This window comes from Tamandua tetradactyla, chromosome 5 (genome assembly GCF_023851605.1).
Source record: "Tamandua tetradactyla isolate mTamTet1 chromosome 5, mTamTet1.pri, whole genome shotgun sequence".
NCBI classification, from domain to species: domain Eukaryota; kingdom Metazoa; phylum Chordata; class Mammalia; order Pilosa; family Myrmecophagidae; genus Tamandua; species Tamandua tetradactyla.
This window is the reverse complement of record NC_135331.1, coordinates 127414738-127436837: the sequence shown is the minus strand read 5'-3', so window position 1 is coordinate 127436837 and position 22100 is coordinate 127414738. Positions and strand designations below refer to the sequence as shown.

Sequence of the window (22100 nt, the reverse complement as noted above, 5' to 3'; positions counted from 1 at the left end):
AAAGAAAGAAGGGGTAGAGCCAACAATTAATAGACCATCAAACTTAGGTGACTAAACAAATATTGATACCAATGATGAAAACAAAATTCCAAGGGGAAGCTTGTTTGGGAGATCATGGCACTCCAGATATATTTTTATATGTCTGGAAACAAATATGGGCCTGTGTCTTAGTTCCCAAGGCTGTCATAATAAAGTGCCACAAACTGAGTGGCCTCAAAGCAATCAGCCCTGCTAGAGAATGAGAAGAAAACCATAAAAAAAAAAAGATAGAGAACCAAAACCCAGAATTCTGTGTTTACATTCAGCTCAAGTCTCTGGCTGATCTATAAACCATGCATAAACAGAAAACAGTTTGCAACGGGCACTGAAGTGTTATCTGGGCTGTTATCCACTGTAGGCATGAAAGTGTGCAATTTGAATCTTAATCAAATTAATTCCCACTAAAACAAAAATTTCAACAGTCTTTGAAGCAATATGACAGAATCTAAAGTCTACACAATGTAATATTCACAATTTCCATGATACAATCTGAAGTTAGTAAACATATAAAGAACCATAAAAGAGTAACTCAGTCCCATGGAAAAATATAATCAAGAAATGTCAACCATGAGATGACCCAGATGCTGGAATTCAGACAAGAACTGAAAAACCACTATAATAATTCTCCTCAGAAATAAAGAAACATATTTTCATAAATGAAAATGAATTCTGGAATTCATCAGAAAACTAGCAAATGTTAAAGGATCTAATTGGAAATTTCATAAATGAAAAATACAGTATCTGAAATGAAAATTCATTTGAAGAGCTTACTAGCAGAATGGACATGACAGAGTAAAGAGTTAGTGACCCTGAAGATAAGTCAATAGAAATCATTCAATGAGAAGAAGAGAGAAAACTATCATAATAGCAAGAACAGTGCCAGGCTTTAGTGGGGCAATTTGAAAAGGACCATATATGGAGAGTTGGAGTCCCAGAAAGAAAGGCATTAGAGAGTGGGGCCCAAGCAAAATATTTGAAGAAATAATGCCCCCCCCAATTAAAAATTTGGTGAAAAATAGGGTGGGCCACAGTAGCTCAGTGGCAGAGTTCTCATCTGCCCTTCTGGAGACCTGGGTTCAACTTCCGGTACCTGCCCATGCAAAAAAAAAAAATATATATTTTGGTGAAAAATATAAATTTGCATATACAAGAAGCTCAGCAAACTCCAAATAGGATCAAAAGAAAATTATGCCTAAGTATATTATGGTTAAACTGCTGAAAACTAGAGATAGCAAGAAAAACTTGAAAACAGTCAGAGAAAAATAGCACATTAAATACAGAGAAATAATCATTCAAATGACCACTGACTTCTTTAAGAGGCCATGGAGACAAGAAAATAATAAACCAATATCCTAAATGTGTGGAAAGAAAATAAACTGTTGACCCAGAATTCTAAATCCAGAAAAAATATCCATCAAGAATAATAGTAATATACAGATATTTTCAGATTTAAGAACAAAGAACGAAACCACTAAGGAAACTTGTTACCTCCAGATTTGCACAGCAAGAAATATTAACGGAAATTCATCACATTGAAGAGAATGCCAGAGAGAAAGTTCAAAATAAACTTTCAGACAAAGAATACTACTATATATAAAGAAAAGCATATTATAATAAGAAAAGTTTCAATTTATCAAGAAGAAATAATAACTTGATAATAGCATAAGTGCATATGTGCTTAATAAGAGAAATTTTAAAATACATAAAGAAAAATTGCTAGAATTAGAGGGAGAAATGGTTCTATAATCTTTGAGGAGCATTTTAAACCCTTGGCCAAATGTTTGTTAGAAAAACTATTAGAGAATACATTGACCTAAATAATATTTATGCAGTGCTACACTCAGGAAATCTCCTGATGAGAGACACAGAGGCATATATAATTATATGATCCCATTTATATAAAATACAGACAAATTTGTAGCTCAGTTGTTGCCTGTGGCTGGAGACAGAAGAAATGGAATGCAAAAGGGTACAAGAAATCTTGTGGAGGTAATGGAAATTTGTTGTATCTTAAATGTGATGGTGATTTGAAAGGTATACACAATTGTCAAAGCTCATCAAACTGCAATTAAACAGATTAGTTTATGAATGTAAATTAAAGTAGATAGGAAATATAAATAACGAATACCTTTAATTTGAAAAGATCATGAATAGTACATCCCAATTTTCTAACATTTTAAATACATCTTTCTCATGCTTTTTTGAACGGAACGATTTCCTGTGTGATATTCCTTAAATGATTATAATGGTGATTTGGGGAAGGTGAGAAGTTGGGAGTGAGGTGTTTCTAGTGTTTTTTGTTTTGTTTTGTTTTAGCTTTTCTATATTGCTTATTGTGTAATAGCCATGTACCATTTTATAGCGTTGACAGAAAATAAAAGCAAAAATTATAACATGCTTGTGAGGCATTTTAGAAGAGGTGAAGAGTTTTTGCAAAAGGGGGAAAGCTATAAATATGTGAAATAGAGTTGTGGAACAATCTGCTGACTTTTCCTAATAGAGCCTTTGTATTTTGAGGGATAACAGCCATTGTGCAAGTAGGTACAAAGGTTTTCTATCACGTCATGCTGAACTTCCTTTTAGGTGAGGCCAAGGAATGCCTTCTTTCAAATAAAGGGAAATAATGTTGCAAATCAGATAATTTGGGGATACAATAGACGGTATAAAATAGGTACTCTATCCATATTTTTATCAAATGAATAAACTGTGAATGAAGACAGGATAGCTTTCCAGCATTGTTCAAATTATACGTCCTGGGAAGTTGCATATTCCACCACAGCATATGTCCAACCTGACCTTCAAGTTCTTTGAATTTTGGAGACTTAATTACAAGATCAGTTTCCAAGTGATAGAAAGTTCATATATAAAGCACCACAGTGAGATTTTATACTTCATTTCATATTGTGATATCTGAGTATATACTGTATGACATGCAACTCTATAACTATAAAGGGGAATCTTAAATAAAAGTCTAGTTCACCAGCAGTTTCTGGACTGAACTATGATATCCAACAGTAGTGACTAGACTTCCATGAAATAAATTATGCTCCAGGGATAATTTGCCTTTAGAAGTACCCAGATTATCTACTCCTCATGTTTTACATGTAAAACAAAAATATAAATCAGGTATAGGGAATATAAAGTTCATACATCTAAGAAATGCAGAAAAATTCCATGAAAATGTTGAATATTATGTTTATATATAATGTCATCATTATCATTTGGATATTTAAGTAAATAAGGTTTTCAATTGCATTTTTCAATTTTGAAAAAATTCAGTTTTGAATTTTTGAAACTGAAGGAGCTGGTCATGCTTAAAAGCGCTTGAGTTTTTTCCCAGTTAACCTATTTTTATATTATTTTTGGTCAAAACTTGAAACAGTTGGTAGTTGCCATTAGCAACAAAAAGGATATGTAAGTCGAATAATAATCATAAAATTAAAAAAAAAAGATGGGTCATGTTCATGACCCAAGAATTCTCACTGAAGTTCAAAGTTATAAAGACCATATAAATTTTAAGCTACACCATGGCTGCTATAGGAATCAAATTATAAAGTATCACAGGATGTATCTATCTTCATGAGAAAAGTAAAAATGTATGACTCCAAATTGTCACACTATAGATAGATTTTTGATATCTAGGAAACTAAAAAAAAAGAAAAAAAAAAAAAGACTGGTGCTTGGGTCCCTGTCCCAGAGATTCTGAGTTTATCAGTATGACATGTGACTGGGCATTAGGATTTTTTTAATTTTCATATGATTCTAATATGCAGCCAAATTTGAGAATTTCTGGGCTAGAAAAATCTTCCTTCCCAAGAGATGAGTGATTTTTCTGGCAAGAACAATAAGAAAATCTGTTTTCTCTAACAATTATTTGTAATTGTAACTTGATCCTTAAGTTGTTATTCAGCTGGCAAAAAGAAACAGTACATGGTGATACAAAGACGTACCATTCATATTTGTCCTAAAAAAATCTTAGACTTCAATATTTTTAAATAACAGAAATAAAAAGTGTGTTCCTAAAATCCAAAATTATATAATATGGATATATACATATGCTATATGCACATAATATATGCTATACATATGCCCTATATAACATATCCTTTCCTCAGTATGAGAAATAATTAACACTTAAAAGTTCATTCTCAGGTTTTGAGAAGTAAATTTTCATTTCCAAGAATATTTATATTTCAATATAATAGTAAACATGAAATAAAATTCTGAAAAAACATTCAAACGACCTAGACATTTTATAATATTTATTATTATCAAAAATTTTAAATATTAATGTTCAAAGAACAATTTGTTAGAAATGTAGCCACCACCTAAAGTTAACTAACATTTTTTTGCCATATACAGTTAAGCCCTTTTGTAACCCTCCACCTTGACAAAATCCAACACCTTTTAATGATAAAACTCTCATGTTTAGAGAGGAATTTCCTAAAACTGAGGAAGAATATCTACATTACAACTACAGCAAACACGTTACTTAATAGTGAGAGACTAGATGCTTTCCCCCATAATATCAGGAACAAAGCAAGGAATTCCCTTCTCAAAACTCCTATTCAATATTGTACAGGAACCCTTAGCTAATACAGTAAGACAGGAAAAGGAATTGAAAGTTATACAGGCTGGAAAGTAAGAAATAAAATTGTATTTGCTCATAGCTGATGTGATTGTCTATGTAAAAAATCCCAAAGAATCAACATAAAAACTCTTGCAACTAATAAGCAAATACACAAGGTGGACGACCTCAAAGTTATATAAAAATCAGTTGCTTTCCTATATAACAGCAATGAACAATTGGAACTTGAAATTAAAACACAACACCATTTATATTAGCACCCAAAAAAGAAATACAAAGGTATAAATCTAGCAAAATATGTACAAGACCTATAAGAGGAAAATTACAAAACTCTTATTGAAGAAATCAAAGATCTAAATAAATTGAAAGCTATTCCATGTTCTTGTATAGGAAGACTTAATATTGTTAAGATGTCAGTTCTTCCCAACTTTATTCATAGAGTCAACGTAATCCCAGTCAAATCCCAACAAATCATTTTGTGGAAATCTACATGCTGTTTCTAACATTTATATGGAAGGCAAAAGATGCAGAATAGCTGACACAGTATTGAAGAAAAAAAACAAAGGGGATTTATAAACCTATATTGATCATGACAATGTGGTATTAGTGAAAGAATAGACAAAAAAATCAATGGAACAAAATAGTGAGCCAAGAAACAGACCTTTATAAATACACTCAACTTATCTTTGACAAAGCAGCAAAGACAATTCAATGGAGAAAGGACAGTCTTTTAAACAAATGGTGATAGAACATCTGGGTAGCCACATGCAAAAAAAAAAGAACTTTGTCATAGACCTTACACCTTTCACAGCAATTAACTCAAAATAGATCACAAATATAAGATGCAAGACTATAGAAGACTACAGAATATCTAGAAAATCACATAGGAGAAACTTTATGTGACTTTGACTTTGTAGGTACAACATCAAAAGCACTATCCATTAAGGAAAAAGTTGATAAGCTGGATTTCATTAAAATTTAAAGCTTTTGCTCAGCTGAAGACACTGTCAAAAGAATGAAAAGATAAGCCACAGACTAGGAGAAAATATTTTCAAAACATATTTGCTAAAGGATTTGTATCTAAAATATACAAAGAACTCTTAGAACTCACAAGAAAACAACCAATTAAAAAATGAGCATGTGATTTGAACAGACACTTTACCAAAGAAGAATTATAGATAGCAAAAAACTATATCAAAAGCTACTCAACATCATTATCATTGGAAAATTACAAACTAAAACGATATACCACCACATACTTGTTGGAACGGCTAAAATTCTGAAACAACACTAAATTTTGACAAGGATGTGGAATGGGAACTCTCATTCATTGTCCTGGGAATGTAAAATAGTACAGTCACTTTAGAAGACAGTTCATAGTTTCTTACGTGGCTAAACATTGTGTTATACAATTCAGCAATCATGTTCCTAGGTATTTACCCAAATGAGGTGAAAACTGATCTCATATAACTTATGCATGATTGTTTATAGCAACTATATCCATAATTGTCAAGCTGGAAGCAACCAAAGGTTGCTTCAACAGGTGAAAGGGTAAATAGACTGTGCTACATCCACATAATGGGATATTATTCAGTAATAAAAAGAAATAAGCTATCACTTCATGAAAAATACATGGAAGAACCTAAATGCATATTGCTAAGAGACAGAAGCCAATCTCAAAAAACTACATACTATAAGTTCCAACTAGATGACATTCTGGAAAAGGCAAAACTATAGAGACAATAAGAAGATCAGCAGTTTCCAAGGATTCAGGCGCAACGTGGAACACAAGATATCTTTAGGGCAGTAAATCTGTTTTCTGATAGCATTGTGATGGATATGATGTATGCATTTGTCAAAACCAAGAGAATTGTACAGCAAAGTAAACCCTACTGTAAACCATGGACTTTAGTTAATAATGTATCAATATTGATTCATCAATTGTAACAAATATACCACACAAATGCAAGATATTAATGAAAGGGAAAATTGTGTGCATGGGGAGAGGGAGTATATGGAAACTCTTTGCTTTCTGCTCAATTTTTCTGTAAACCTGAAACTTCTCTAAAAGTCTATTAATTAATTTTTTTAATGTAACCAACACCTAGACTTAACAGGTATTATTTTACTGTATTTTCTTGACATCTTTTTAAAAAATTGCATATACAGACAAGCCCTTTTATAAACATACCTTCCCCCAATCTCCTGGTCTTTGTTAGTGTGCATGTTTATGCTAACACACAAACACACAAACACTCTGCGACCCATTTCCCTCACAGCCTTTGTAGTGGCAATCATTTCAAAGTTTATAGATTCCATTTCCCTCTATGTTTTAAAAAATAATTTTATTTTATACATAGCTATGGTATGGTATGGTATGATATGGTATGGTATGGTAAGGTATGGTACAGCATTAGTATAGTATCATATACCATAGCACTATGATTTCTTCAACTTTTAGTTGACTTTCTCAACTAAATGTGTTTGAAGTTGAAATAAAGGAAATCATACTTGTTGCCAGTTGGAATCTGTGGTGTACACTGAAAAGCCTGTCCTTTAATCCTCATTCAATATTACTGGGTGGGAGCTCTTTTTTTTCCCATGGAGATGTGACCCACCCAATTGTGGGTGGTAACTTTTGATTAGATGGTTTCCATGGAGATCTGTCTTCACCCATTCAAGGTGGGGTTGCTTACTGGAGCCCTTTAAGAGGGAACCATTTTGGAAAAAATCTTTAGAGCCCACGCAGCCAGAGATCTTTGGAGATGAAGAAGGAAAACACCCCCGGGGAGCTTCATGAAACAAGAAGTCTGGAGAGAAACTGCAGACTTTGCCATGTTTGCCAAGTGTCTTTCCCCGTTGAGAAAAAAAAGCCCTGACCTTCTTCCTGAAGCAAAGTATCTTTTCCTGGATGCCTTAGATTGGACATTTTCATAGCCTTGACCTAATTTGGTCATTTGCACAGCCTTAGAACTGTCAACTTGCAACTTAATAAATTCCCCTTTTTAAAAGCCGTTCTGTTTCTGGTATATTGCATTCTGGCAGCTTACAAACTAGAACAATAGTATATACATAATTTTCCCCTAAAATATTTTCATGATAAACCAATTCTGATAAATGTAACTCTAGCTTGTTTATTTACACTGCCATACAGTATTCTACTGTCTAACCATATCAAGATTTTCTGATTTATGTTTCTGTTGATGGATACTTAAATTGTTTGCATTCTCTGTATTGATAAACAGTGCTGCAAAGTAGTTCTGCATATGTAAGTTTGTGTGCCAGGTTTTCACTAGGTTATATATACCTTAAGACTGGAATTTCAATATTTTAAGCTATACACATCTTCAATTTTAGCAGGTATTGGTAAATTGTCCTCCAACTAATTTATGTTCTCACCAATAGTTGGCATTTAAACTTCAATTTGGGCCTTACTGATAGTTTGAAAACTGGATATTGTTTTAACTTGCCATTTTCTGAATATTTATTAAGCTGAACATCTTTTCAAATGATTCATAGCCATTCAGGTATGTTCTTCAAAGAACTGCTCATTAATCTTTCCATTTTTTTCAACTGGGTTTTAAGGCTTTTGCTAATTGATTATGAGTTCTTCATGTATTTTACTAATAATCTTTTATCTAATGCATATGTTTCAAGCATCTTTTCCTGGTTGGTAACTTATTTTTAACTTTGTTTATAGTATCTAATGTCATACAACATTTTAATTTTAATATTTTACATTTATCAATCTTTTTATGGTTTATGCTCTTTCTGTCTACATTTAGATTTTATTCATGGAATAGAAATATAATTATTTGGCTAAAATGACTGCAAACATTTTGAGGTTCTTGATAAAATTGTTGAAGAGTTAATATACCTATCATTGATGCACGAGATTATCCGATTTACTGTGTTTTTACTGTGTTCTGTTACACAACTTTTGTTTTCCATGTAATTTAGATATATACACAGCCCAGTGTCCCTCATAGTTAATATGAGACGTCTGGCTTTCTAATTGCAATCTTCTGTTAGGAACTTTTTTTTTTTATTCAAGAGTAGAATTTACCCTTTCTGCTCCTTCAGTCACCAACTTGGTCTTTGCCTTGATTTGGGTAGCATATGATTTGGACAGACTTCTCAAAAAACAATGTTCCTAGTTGCACGGATTTTGTACATGAAAAGTTCATTTCCACCCTTCAAATCTCTTTATATAACTCTGAATTATCAAATCACTAGTATATACAATCAATTTTTCCGGAGTAAATTTATGTAGTAAGCTAATAATGGCATTTAAATTAAATAGTACCTTATAATAGAAAAATAGTTTATAATTCCTCTACAGTATCAGGCTGAATATGGCCTAAGAGAAAATTTTACATCAATAAAACAGCAATAGAGTTATTTTTCATTTTTAGAAAATATTTCAAGCAAGTATTTTTTAAAAGTAGCTTCCTTAACAGTTTATTATATGGCTTTATCTATGGGTATATGTGGAACAAAATCATTTCCTTCTCCATGTAAAACATTTTCCAGTTCAGTTTGATGCTTTCTTTAAAATATAGCTTGAAAAGCATAGTGAGCTTGCGGTAAACAACCTCATGGACTGAAAATGGGAACTTGCCAATGTTCCAACTTCCACAGTAACCAAACTAGCCTTATTCACATTCTATATCAATAGCCAAATGCCATTCAAGGAACAAAATAATTGCTGAAAGCAACAGAAATATTTTTAAACTACCCTCTTCTTTTTATTCACATCTGTTCAGTATTTGAATGAATTTTCATTCTGTTTTAGAAAATGTGCTTAACAGTATATTAAGTAGCTGGGGTCTGTGTGTGTGTGAATGAGCAAGAGAACAGCTGATACAGAGGATATCACAGGACTGTAAGATAATATGGCCACAGTGACCCATGCTGTTCTTTCCCTTGTGGGGTACAGTATAAAAGAATCCTTCATTAGTTTTCCAAACATAAACAGTACACATGTTTGTAGGCCTCATCATTTTCAAATCATGATGTGCTATTCTTAGAAATATATGCTGGCATTAGAAAGAGGCACTTAATTTCTAAGATTCTTTACATGACTTGATTGTATTAGAGTAAAAAGTTCCTTTTGATTTTGATATTTATAAGAAACATATTTCCTAGTTGGAAAGAACATAACAATTGATGAATTAGCTGCTTTTCATCATTATTCTCATGAAGCAGTAACTATAATCAAAACTTAAAATTCTCCATAAGACATAAAAATTCTAAGAGAAAAGATCCCCTGAATAATTGTAATCCTATATATATATATTTCCTTTTCTGAAAACCACTGCCTTCTTTAAGGACTGTGGCCTTAATGTTGGCCTCGACTGGCTGTCTATTGCCCCAGGTGCCAACGTAGCTCTTTTCTAAGGCTTTGGATACGGTAGTCCATAAAACCTTTTCCCCAACAGAGAAGCCTGCCTGAATCACCAGTTTATCCCACTGTCCAGGTGTATGCCAGCATTTGCTTCCCCTCCCAAGCAGAACAGCTCTTCTATACTTAATGAGATCATTAGTAGTACAAATTCCTTGAATATGCAAAGTGCTGACTATTTTTTAAAGACATGTCCTATAGATTCTGTCATTTCACAAGGACAGATCAGTTACTACCTTTTTTTTCCCCATGAAAAAACTGAGGCCAAACGGTGATTTTTCAACCACAGTTTTCACAACCATGTCATCCGTTATTCCACTTTCCCTCACAGTTCATAGCCACCTATCAGCAAGTCTTGTCAGCCCTATCTTCAGAATGTAATTCAAATGCCATCAGATTTTACCACTTTCACCACAGCCACACTAGTTCAAGTGGCAATGATCTATCTCCAGAATAACTGCAAGGCCTCTGCTTGGTCTTCCTGGGTGCATCCACGCGGCACCTGGAGAGATGTTTCTGAAGGAGGAATCAGATCAGATCTCTCTTCTGCTTATAAATCCTAGATAGCTTCCCACGGCCTTTAAGGCTTTGCATCATTTGACCTTGCCCATATCTCTTACTCCATCTTCCTCAATTTTCATTGTACTCTGGCCAAATTTTCTTTCTTTCTATCCTTCCTACACACCAAACTTGTTCCTAATTCAGGGCCTTTGCACCTGCTGCTGTTTCTCTTTGGATTTCTTTCCCCCAGAACTTCCCATACCTACTTCTTTACAATTAATCCTATCTCAGCGCAAATCCTGTTTTCTCAGAGAGGCTTTCTCTTCACACTCTTGGCAAACTATTTCCTACCCCCTATGATTATTGTCTTATTTTATCTTCATCACATTTTTGGTCCTTGAAATTATCATATTAATTTATGTATTATTTTATCTCTTTCTCTATGTTAGTTATCAATTTCTGTATGGCAAATCAACCAAAACTTAGCACTTTAAAACAACAATAAACATCTATGAGTTTCTGTGACTTGGGAATTTGGGAATGGATTAGCTGGGCTGCTGAAGCTTGGGGTCCTATGTGAGGTTGTAATCAGTGTCAGCTGGGGATGCAGCCATCTGAAGGCTTGAGCAGGATTGGAGAATTGGATTTCAAGACAGGCTAGCATACATGGTGGGCAGGTATGTGCTGACTATTAGAGAGAGGTCTTAATTCCTTGCCCACCATGTGGACTTCTCCACAAGACTGCCAGAGTGTCCTTAGCTAGCTTCTCTCAGAGCCAGTGATCCGAGAGAGCATGGCAGAAACCATACTTTTTTATGTCTGGGCCTCAGAACGAATACTTCATTTCTGCAATATTGTATGGATTGCTCTGTTTATCCAGATACAGTGTGTGAGAAGACTATACAAAGTCATGAATTTAAGGGGGCTAAAACTATGAGGGAGTGTATCCCAGAGACTGACTACTAAACCCTGGTGATCACGGACTCTGTCCCGTTCAATATCACTAGTGACCAGAAAAGGACCTGACACTAAATGAATACTTGCTTGACAATTGACTAATTGGTTAGTGGCAAACTAGTTTTACAGTTATTAAGTCCATATCCATATTCACGCATCTTTTGTATATATAAAAATATTAACTGGGTGTCAAAGGAATTGGGTTTCTTCCTAGGTTTGCCCCTAATTAGACATATGATCTCATATAAGTTACTTAATGTCCATGATCCTCAAAAGCTTAATTTACAAATTAGGAATTATACCTATCCTGTCTCCTTCACACATTTGTTGTAAGCATTGTATAATGGCAACTTAATTCAACTGTGGGTTGAAACCACATTCTGTGTTCAGACTGTGTGAGTTCCTAATTGCATTACATTAGTCCTAATCCTCCATTTTCACATCAATATAAATAATGTTATATTTGATAATCTATTATGTTCCTCTGATCCTTAGATTCTTACATTTTTATAGGTAAAGCAACAAATGATATGATGTAATTTGAAGGCACTTTGGGAAAGAGTAGTGCATGGTTTAGCTAAGGAACACTATTATTACCAAAAGAGTCTGACTGTACGTCAAACTGTCAGGAAAGCAGATACATAGTGTCTGATTGAGGCAATGGGGCCAGCCAGCATGGTGATGCCACAGGTTGCTAGAAAGGGTCCATGGGACAATTGGAGGTGGGGGACTGGTAATTACTTGCAAACTCAACCTGAGCCGGATGTGCAGCTGCTATCACTTCACCAACCTCACTTCACCTGGCTAAGACCTTGCCAAGGGCCTCTGAGATTTCTGCCATGAGGGTCCAGAGAATTCACAAAAGTGTGAGGGACATTTTCTCGCCAGGGCCCAAGAGGGCACCCTTGTACCTTTCTAGAAATGAAGGGGAAACTTGGCCCTAGCTACAGGACAGCTGTGATATTGTGCATACTATAAACACAAACTTTTATTTTAGAATTCTAGTCTGTCTCCCACAGTTCCTGCATTTACTCACAGACTCTGGCCAGGAAAAAATTACCCAACTTCTCACCCCCCAATAAATAAAAAATCTTCTTGTGTCCCCTAAATCACTAAATGCAAAAAAACTCTTGCTAAGGCTCCTAACTCATATGATTCGGTGAAAGTTCTCCCTGCTTTTGTTATAAAACTTGTATATTAGAAAAAACGTCAGTAGGAATCGAAGCAATAAAATCTATGACACTTGTACTTATACCTCAGTTATGTTAGTTTCTTCAATATTGCTCTGAATATTAGGATTTGTAGGTTTCATAACAGTTTCTTAAATTTGACACAGAGAGTTTAGCATTTATATCTCTCACTAATTTCTTTTATTTCTAAAAACAGTTTCAACTTTGGCAATTATAACCTCCTTACTCCTCATAGTAGACAAAAACGTTCATCAGCCTACACTATGTATGTATTTTTAATTATATTGAGACATAAAAGGAAATGCATGGAAGAACTTTAATATTTTTATTTTGTAATAATTCCACAACTCCCTGAATCTAGAAACTTCTTGCATTTGTGTTTAGAATAAAATCTGTGATGTAAAATTCTGAACACTGATGTAACTGATATATTTGAGCAGACATCTGTAGGGGAAGGCAAAGTGTTATTGATTTGTTTGTGGAACCAGGCCATTTCAAAGAATTTAAAGATTATGAAGGATCTTAGTGACGTATTTGCCAGCTTCCTTACCAGTTTGCTGGTTTGTAATAAGTTCAATATGGCCTTGCACAACTCTAGGTCTAGGACCCAAAAGAAAACATTAGGATTCAAAGCAGTGCAAATCAGTGCTACCAATTGCACTGCCACACACATCTATGAATTTTTACTGCTTAATATTTTGGAACTGAAATGAACCATGAACAGAACTCTCCAAGACTGTTTTATGAAAAAAAAAAGAATAAAGCCTCATGGGACTGAGGAATCATTTCCACAAGAGAGGAGCACACTTTGTCTTAACTCTTCTGGTTTCTATGAGGAAGGATTTTCCCTAAATACTCCTGCCCTCTTCCCTTCCCTTTATTTCCTTTCTCCCAGGGAAGTAGAGTTTGTTATCTTATTTTAAATTGGAAATTTAAAAATATATCAGCTTACGTTTCTTGAAGATGATTGTATAATGATATAGCTTTCACAGTGTGACTGTGTGATTGTGAAAACCTTGTGTCTCATGCTCCTTTTATCTATGGTATGGACAGATGAGTAAAAAATATGGATACAAAATAAACAAATAACAGAAGGAACAAATGTTAAAATAAATTGAGTAGAATGAAAAAAAACGAAAAAAAATATATGTATATCAAGCTTGCTCAGCTCAGATCCACCCTGGAGAGGACCATCATGAGGGACAGCCTGTGAGGTCTCTGACCAGGAGAGGACCTGTCTGGCTTTAGCAAATAAGGTTGGTAAGTTTCTCTGAGGATCGTTAGCAGGACTATTTGTCCCTTGTAAGTTACAACATTTATCTCTGCCATTATTTGGGGTTTCCATCTGTCAATGCTTTATCTTATTTCTCAAGACCCCAACAATTTCCAGCAAACCAATTAATAACCTAATTAATACAATTGGCCTGGTAAGTTCCACAAAAATAAAATTTTTACCCCCCACCCCATGTCCACAGCCACAGCTATATACCAAGTTTGAAGAAATATATTTGCTAAAAAGATAGTTAAAATTAATACCTAGAAAGCCTTAATTTTAAACAAGTAAATATGTACATTTTAAACACACCTTTAATGTCCAAGTAGCTCAGTTTTTTGCACATTAGTATTTTTATGATATTCGTGAAAGAATAAACTTTTTCCCTTTTCAATTCTCTCCCTGCTGAAGTATGTCATATCATCTTTTCAAACCAATAAAGTCCTGAGTAGGTAATTCCTGCCTAGCACACAACCACAGCATTTTTTCTATACTATATATAGCTCTTTTCTATAATTGCTTGAAGTTAAACTATTAAATGGAATTTTAGAAGCGAAGTGAAAACTACATTTAGCCCAAGATCCAATTGAGAAAAATTAAAGTGTTTCTAGGCAGTGTGGTTTTATAATCAGCAAATACAATATCTACAACTAAGTACTTGTTTATTTTATCCAGTCACCATTGAGGGAATGGACCTGCTAGTCTTTCTTCCATATCTTTATTTCTTGTACTTCTTTGCCCCAACCCCACCCCACTTTTCCCTATGCCTTGAAATCGTGGTCAAAAGTTCCACTTTCCTACTGGCAGCCGCTGTCTAGGACTCCTAGAATTATGCAAATCTTTGAGGCCTTCCTCAATTTAAACACCCACTTGCGTCCATGAAATTACTAAAGTTTATTACTATTTTTTTAATTCATATTCCTGGGTTAAAAGAATGGAGAACCAGATATACCTCATTGATGATGACTGATTATTGCTAGTATAACATACTGAAATGAACAGAAAACTCTCATTTTCTGAAGAAAAATATTTTATATTAGCAGCTGCTTAAATGTTTCTACTAACATTAAAGTCTAAATGTGTTGGTTTTTTTTTTTTACCAGTTTAGCCTATACTCAGCCCACAGGTCAGGTTAGAAATGTTCAGTCCCTTTTGGTATTATTATATCTTGGATCCCTGTGCATAGGGGTGTGTAACTGAGTGTGTTTGCACATGTGTATTAGGAATAGGTCTAAATTGAGGACAGAGCAATTCACATTCAGCTCTCAACTGCAGAGTATCTTCAGTTTCTTCTGTAGGCCACCTGGGTATCTAAATCTACTTTCTCAGGCTTTACTTTAGAGTCATGTAAAATTATCATTTGCTATCAAAGTACTCCTGACCTTTTAATTCCTCAGATAGCATTTCTTAAAAACCACTACAGCTCTTCTTTTCCTAATTTCTCAAGATACAACAAGAAAGGGCAACAGATTTAAAACTGGGTTAATAGTCTTCCTTCGTGTCTTAGTTTCCCAGCTGCTAACACAAATAACACACAACAGGTTGGCGTAAACAACAGGAATTTATCAGCTCAGGGATTTGTGGCTAAGAGAAGTTAAAAATCTAGATATCAGCAAGGCTTGCTTTCTCTTCAAAAACTGTAGCCTTCTGGGGCTGGCTGCTGGTGATCTTTGTGATTCCTTGGCTCTCCAATCACAAAGCAATATCCTCTCCTTTCACTTCTTTCCCCTAATTTCTGCTTTCTGGCTCCTCCCTGTGGCTTTCTCTAAATATGTCTAAATTTATTCTGCTTATTAAGGACTCCAATGATCTGAAAAATGACCTAACTCCATTCAGGAGAGCTATATCTTAACTAAAAATAATATCTTCAAGAGATCCTATTTAGAATGGGTTCACATCCACAGGAACACGGATCAAGATTAAGAACATGCCTGAATTGGAGTACATACTTCAATCTACCCCACTACTTAAGGATTTTGAAATTACAACAATAACCAAGAAGAAATCTTTAACATGATTTATTTCAAGGGGAAACGGACAGGGTTTGGCAAGACCCAACCTGAAATGGAATGAAAGAAAGGGGAAATGAACAAATGGAAGATGTTGTCTGGATCAAGCAGTCAAAGTATAAATGAGGTGAGGAAAAGCTTTCATCAGAGAGTTAAATGATTTTTAATTTCCTTGGACTATAAGAAGAAACATGAGGTTCTTTGAGAGCAGCAATATATTTGCTTCACTGTGTCAAGATTTTTGTTTCTTTCTTTTTATGATTATTATTTATTGTGAAGAGTACTAAAACAACATTAAAGGAATTCCTAGACATGGAACAAATACTGTTACTCATTAGCCTAACACACTGTATTTTTGTGTCACTTCCCTGAACCATCCTGTTCCACCCCTAGATAAGATCAAAGTGCCCTGTTTAAAGCTCCTTGTACTCATTTTCACAATTTTAGTTTAGCAGAGCCATAGATATTTTACTATCAGTTTTATTACTAGCATCTAGCATGGTGCATGCATGTCACATTGTAGTAGGAATTCAGTAAACATTTTTAATAGAGATGATGAATTAATAAGTAAATATTCTTTTTGATTATTTATCCTTGAGACCCATATGTCTTCAGATATCACCAAATGACATTAATTAAATCATTAAACTGAATTTCATTAGCTCTAAAGTCTCACCTGCTCATGGAGGTTCTTCCTAAATATTTAAACTCCCCCAAATCTTCCTGGTCTCTGCTACTCCATAGGGCAACTCTCTGTCACCCATACCAGCCATAAACTAGATGCCCTGTCATAGGAAAATAATAGATCTCTCCTCTCTTTATATACTCAGTTGTGGGAGTCCCACAGAATGTCACATGTGCTATGAAATGTTAAGAGTGCTTTATAGGCACACAGTCCACCTTCACTCCATAGTAAATACATGCTGCCAAGGTATGAGTTTATCAATACAAACAGATCCTAAAGAGAGTGGTGTCTCCTAGACCCACTTCCAGCTTGTATACCTACATGTTTAGGAAACCAATGAACTAAATAGTCTGATCTTGATGGAGACAAACATAACACGTCTATTTTTTTCTCTATCACAGTATTTAACTATCATCTGTTGTCTTTGTAATCCTTTAATCTTATCTCTGGAAGATCATGTAGAGTTCTGGTCTCTTAGTGACATTAGAACAGTATCATCGATTGTTCTCATGTTGTGTCCTAGTTTCGTCTTTCCCATTGTCCCCTGCTTAAGCACAATCTTTGACCTGAAGAACCTGTAGTTCCTAAGGGGGGTGGTGTTCTATTTTATTCTGCTTCTCATACCTCTTCCCATGAGTTGTCACCTGGCAGAGGTCTTACATGACTGCTGCCTATTGATAGGGAAAGGTAATTCTAGAACCTACACTTTGAGGTCTCCACCAATATGACAGTCTTGGCATAGGTGTTACACATGATTTCTTAGGGGCACTCTTCATTTATTAAGGAACTCTTCAGGGAACACAAACACACATAGACCTTTTATTTGTACCATGGATCTATGTCATAAAACTTCTCTCTCAGTGAAGTATCATCTTGCTTCACCAGCAACTACCCAAATATCTCCATGTCTTTCGCCTCTTCTTCCAATTTTTATGCAATTATTGTAGAGCTACAGGAACCCCTAAGGTCTTTAAATGGGCCTCTGCTGGATTGGGAGCTTGTGCCCATTTTATTCGCAGGTATTCTACACCAGGGTTGCCATACAACCCACTATTCAGCTGCTCTAGCAAGGCTTCTGTTTTATATAATCAACAAGTGAGAAATAGAAACCTATTTCATGCTCACACCAAGATCTCCCAAAAACTCCCTCACCTTCTGTTTCAGGGGCATCACCAGCTTGGATCTGTCAGTTTTGCAGGTTAATCAGCATTTAGTCAAGAACGAGATACCTGGTATCCCCTTCCTGTAACTCACAGTTTCCTCTTCAAACCTGTCTCCTTTTTCCCTTCCAAAAAGGAAAACTCAAGGTCTATGAAAATCCATGTTTTCCCTCCATAATGTACATGTTTCTCTGAGAGACCATGACCCCAAAAGGGACTATGCTACCCAAACCCACCAGCATCTAGATGGGACCATACATCACAGGAATGTGAATGGAGGTGATGTATGACTTCCAGACTAGGCTTTTAAGAAATAGGTGACTTCTTGCTCTCTCTTCCCCATTCTGGTAATTAGATACAGAAAACTTTAATGCCCAGGAGGATGGTCAAGTTACATCATGCAAAGAACATTGGTCTCTTAATGAATTCATGGAGGAAAGCCACCTTCTGACCAATAAAACAGGCATGGACTTTATGTGAGCAAGAAATAAACTGTTACTGTATTAATGTGATTCTGAAATTTGTTAGAGTACCAAGAATTACCCTAACTAATATATATAATATGCCTATGAGAGAAAGCAAAGTGTCTTGAGACGGTCACTAGAGGTTGCAAGACCAGTTCTGCCATGTCTAGATGAAATCTAGGGAGGTCTGGATCTAGTTGTTGGATATTTTTTTTAAAAGGGGACCATTACCTGGCCTCATTTTCTTCAGCTTTGAACCCTAATCCTTATCATCATCGCAGTCATCCTCACTACTATTATTTGAGATAAACTTTATGTGGCTGATACTATTCTGGTAACTTTGTATATATTATCTCACTAAATCCTCAAAACAAACACATATTACAGATGAAGAAACTAAAGCACAAAGAAGTTTATGTAATCTACCTAAGGTTATAATACTACAAAGTGGGGCTACCAAGGTTCAAACCCAACCCTTCTTTCTCTAAAGCCTAAATTTTGAGTAACTAAAGTATATAGTCTCCAAATCCAAAGTACTCTCACCAGTTCCAGGACATTGTAAAGTTCCATCTCACCTCTTTTTATATGCATATTTTGACTGGTTATATAATCCGTGTTTCCCTAGACCATGTGTAGAAGGAAATGTAAACATTGGAGATGCAGTGGAGAAATGGGTGTTCTCTCATTCAGCTCAGTAGCCATGTACTCCTAAATGGCCATTATACTCCTCTCTCCTGTCCAGTTGCATTTGTTCTGGTCATAGCCTGAGTCCCTGAAACAGATGTGATGCTGGCATCACTTCTAGTCCAACCAGCATTATTAAAACTGCTTTAAAGAACATAAAACAGGAAATTTTTACATTCTTTATCTTACATACGCACACACAACATATATACACAGACACAAGTTGTTCAGTTTATGCATTTAACTTCTTTTCAGATTTCAACGTCATTCCAAACTTGGCACAAATGCTTGGGAATAGACAAAAAATAAAATTAAAAAAACACATAAAAATCTAACAAAGAGATTGGGATTGAAGAAAATCCAAGTGGCCAAGTGGCATTTGCTAAATATTATACTCAAAATTGAACCTTCATCCCTTTCCCCATCAAACTTCCATGAGTGTCACTGCACAAACTTTGTGTCACGCAGCACTGTCTCCTTTCTGTTTGGTGAACTCAGAGATTGGGGCAGGTCATGAACTCCAACTTGATCACCCCATTGGCTCTCTGAGACAGTTTTTTAAGATCCTGTGGAAATAGAATCTTCAGTAGCACCCCCTGTTTTGTCAGTCCATCTAAAAAATGAAGTGTTTATCTTGATCAGTCTGAATTCAAAGCAACTACACAGCTGAAGTCCTTACTCCGGCACTGGCACTGTGATTTTAACATTAAGGTATAGAGCCATGCTCTTCTCTTTCTTTTATCATTATTTCATGCCAATCTTTTACCTATTAATGTCGTCTTTGTAATTTTTATTTAATGATTGCATGAGATGACATTACACCACTGAACAGTAATTTAACTGTTCCTTTATTGTTGAACATTTAGAATTTGGGGTCCAACTTCAATTTATTTCCAATCACTACTATGGTATTTTTTAAAAATCAAATTACTGAAGTATAATTAAGCCTGATTCTCAAGGAAAGAAATTACTTTTATAAAATAACAATTTCCTACAAGATCTTGGAGTACTAGCTGGTGAATTCCAGGCACTCTATCAGTGTGTAAAACTATGTGTGGTATGTTAAAAGTCACCTATTTGTTAATAATAAACTTTGAAAAGGAATTTTTCAAACTGCTCACTGGAGAATTCAGGACTCTGAAAAGACTGATAATTGTGGAATCTGTTTAATAACCCCAAGTATTCTTACATTTTCCACAGTATTTGAGGACATTTGATTACTAACATTAACTTTGGAAAAGAATATATTGATGATGGGTTTTGCAGTCTATTGATGTTGTCACCTAACAGTATTGTTTTCCTTCCACCTCTCACTGAGGCTTTTATGTTGAATGACTGAGGAGCCTGAATAAATCCAACAGGAGACTCGTTGATGATGTGACTTTACTTTTGGCTTTACTTTGACTCGGTGAAAAGGCCTGTCGTCCCTGGTCCAAATGAGGCTGGAAGAATGACTTGGGAGAAGGAAGAAGGAATTGAACCTTCCAAAGAGTACATTTTGAGAATAGTGTTATTGGAATCCAAAAGGTGTATTGAGAAAAGCAATGCTGAAGCCAAAGTCCCTTGTGAAAGACAAGGGTGAAAATGGGAGAATATGTAATGGGTTCAGAATTACAAAGAATGGGAAGTTAATCAGTACTGAATGTCCAAGATAGGTACAGCAAACAGTGACTTAAAAGGACCTCTAAGCTCCATGGCTTGGCATTCTGTTAAGAAGATATAATTACAGATCAAGGATAGACTATTCACATAATCATAACTTGGAGGTAATATAAGATCCTTCTGAAAAAAAATGCTTCCAAATGATCAAAAATTAAGTATTTCATCAACTCTAACAAGTATCTTGTGTAAGACACATCTGGTAAAAGAAGGTAAAAATGTGGAATAAGGTACAATTTAGAAACTAAGAAATATGGCACAATGAATGGTTCTCTTTAATATAATTTATAATGCTGGGCATTTTATTACATCATGATTCTTTGAAAATGAGGCTTTTCTGTAATATATTTGGTGACTTCTTATTCATTCCATAGACATTTACTAAATTTCTGGTGAGGTACACACTACATAAAAACACTAAAGACAGAGAATGAAAGGCTCACATAGAACACCTTTGCCCAGGACAAAATTGTTCTACAGTCCCTAAGAAATGTACTGTCATGTATTGCTGGTTTAGTCAGGATGGACTAGGCCAGCAGGAGATAAAAATTTGACCCTCAAAACCCAGTAACTTAACCCAATAAAGGTTTCCTTTTCACTGACATCTCAGTCTGATACCTTCAGAAAGAGGCTCCTCCATCTTGGAGCTTTATCACATGGAACCAAACCCCAGGATACTGTAGCAGAAAAGAGAGTTAGGGAGGCAGTTTGAGGCAACCAACGGCTATGGCCCAAAATTATGCCTGTCCCTTCTGCCCACGGTTCATTGGTGAAGTGGTCATCTAGGCCAACTGAACTGCAACGAGGGCTGGAACTGTAGGGAATCTCAATGGATATTTTTAATGCTGTCGCTGGCATAGGAATAGTTTATCAAAAGGCTTTTCTTGGGCAGAAATATTTCTAAATACCATAGTGTTTTCATTTAGAAGCAAGCAATCTATGAAGAAGTCAACCGACACTGTCATTGATATCCCTGTTTCAAAGATTACTCAAGAAAATATATCTTTTGGAAAAACAAGTAGCCTTTTCTTCTACCTTAATATTCTATAAGTAGCATGCCCCTCTGTAAAAATATCAAGTAAATTCAGTTAAAATGATTGCATAGTGTATGAAAATTGTTACCAAAGTACTGTAAACAAGTATTTAGAACTTTATACTAACAGCTGTGCCCCTTTAGATCTCAAGCTTTAAATATTTAAATGTAAAACACACTAAATAATGGTGAGGTAGGACAGAGCTGCTGGGTTAAATAGGCCTAGGGAGTGTCGTTTTGTGGTACTGAGTGTAACCAACAAAGTATAGTCATTCACAACGAACAAGGAGAACGTTGTAAAACACAGCAGTCTAGGGTTTAAACCTGGGAAACTATTCATTTTAATTTTTATTGAAAAACATTATCTGCTTTAAAAACTGTAATTAAGGACTCTAAATAAATAAAGAGCAACTGTTAAGTAAAATTAGAGAGGATTTTTGTCTTAAAAAAATTG

General features: G+C 35.0%; 1 long non-coding RNA gene across 6 annotated transcripts in view; it reads right to left on the bottom strand.

Annotated features, from left to right (window-relative positions):
* The window catches only part of LOC143684847 (uncharacterized), a 380663-nt gene that overhangs the window by 286292 nt on the left and 72271 nt on the right, over positions 1 to 22100 (bottom strand). The window lies entirely within an intron of this gene.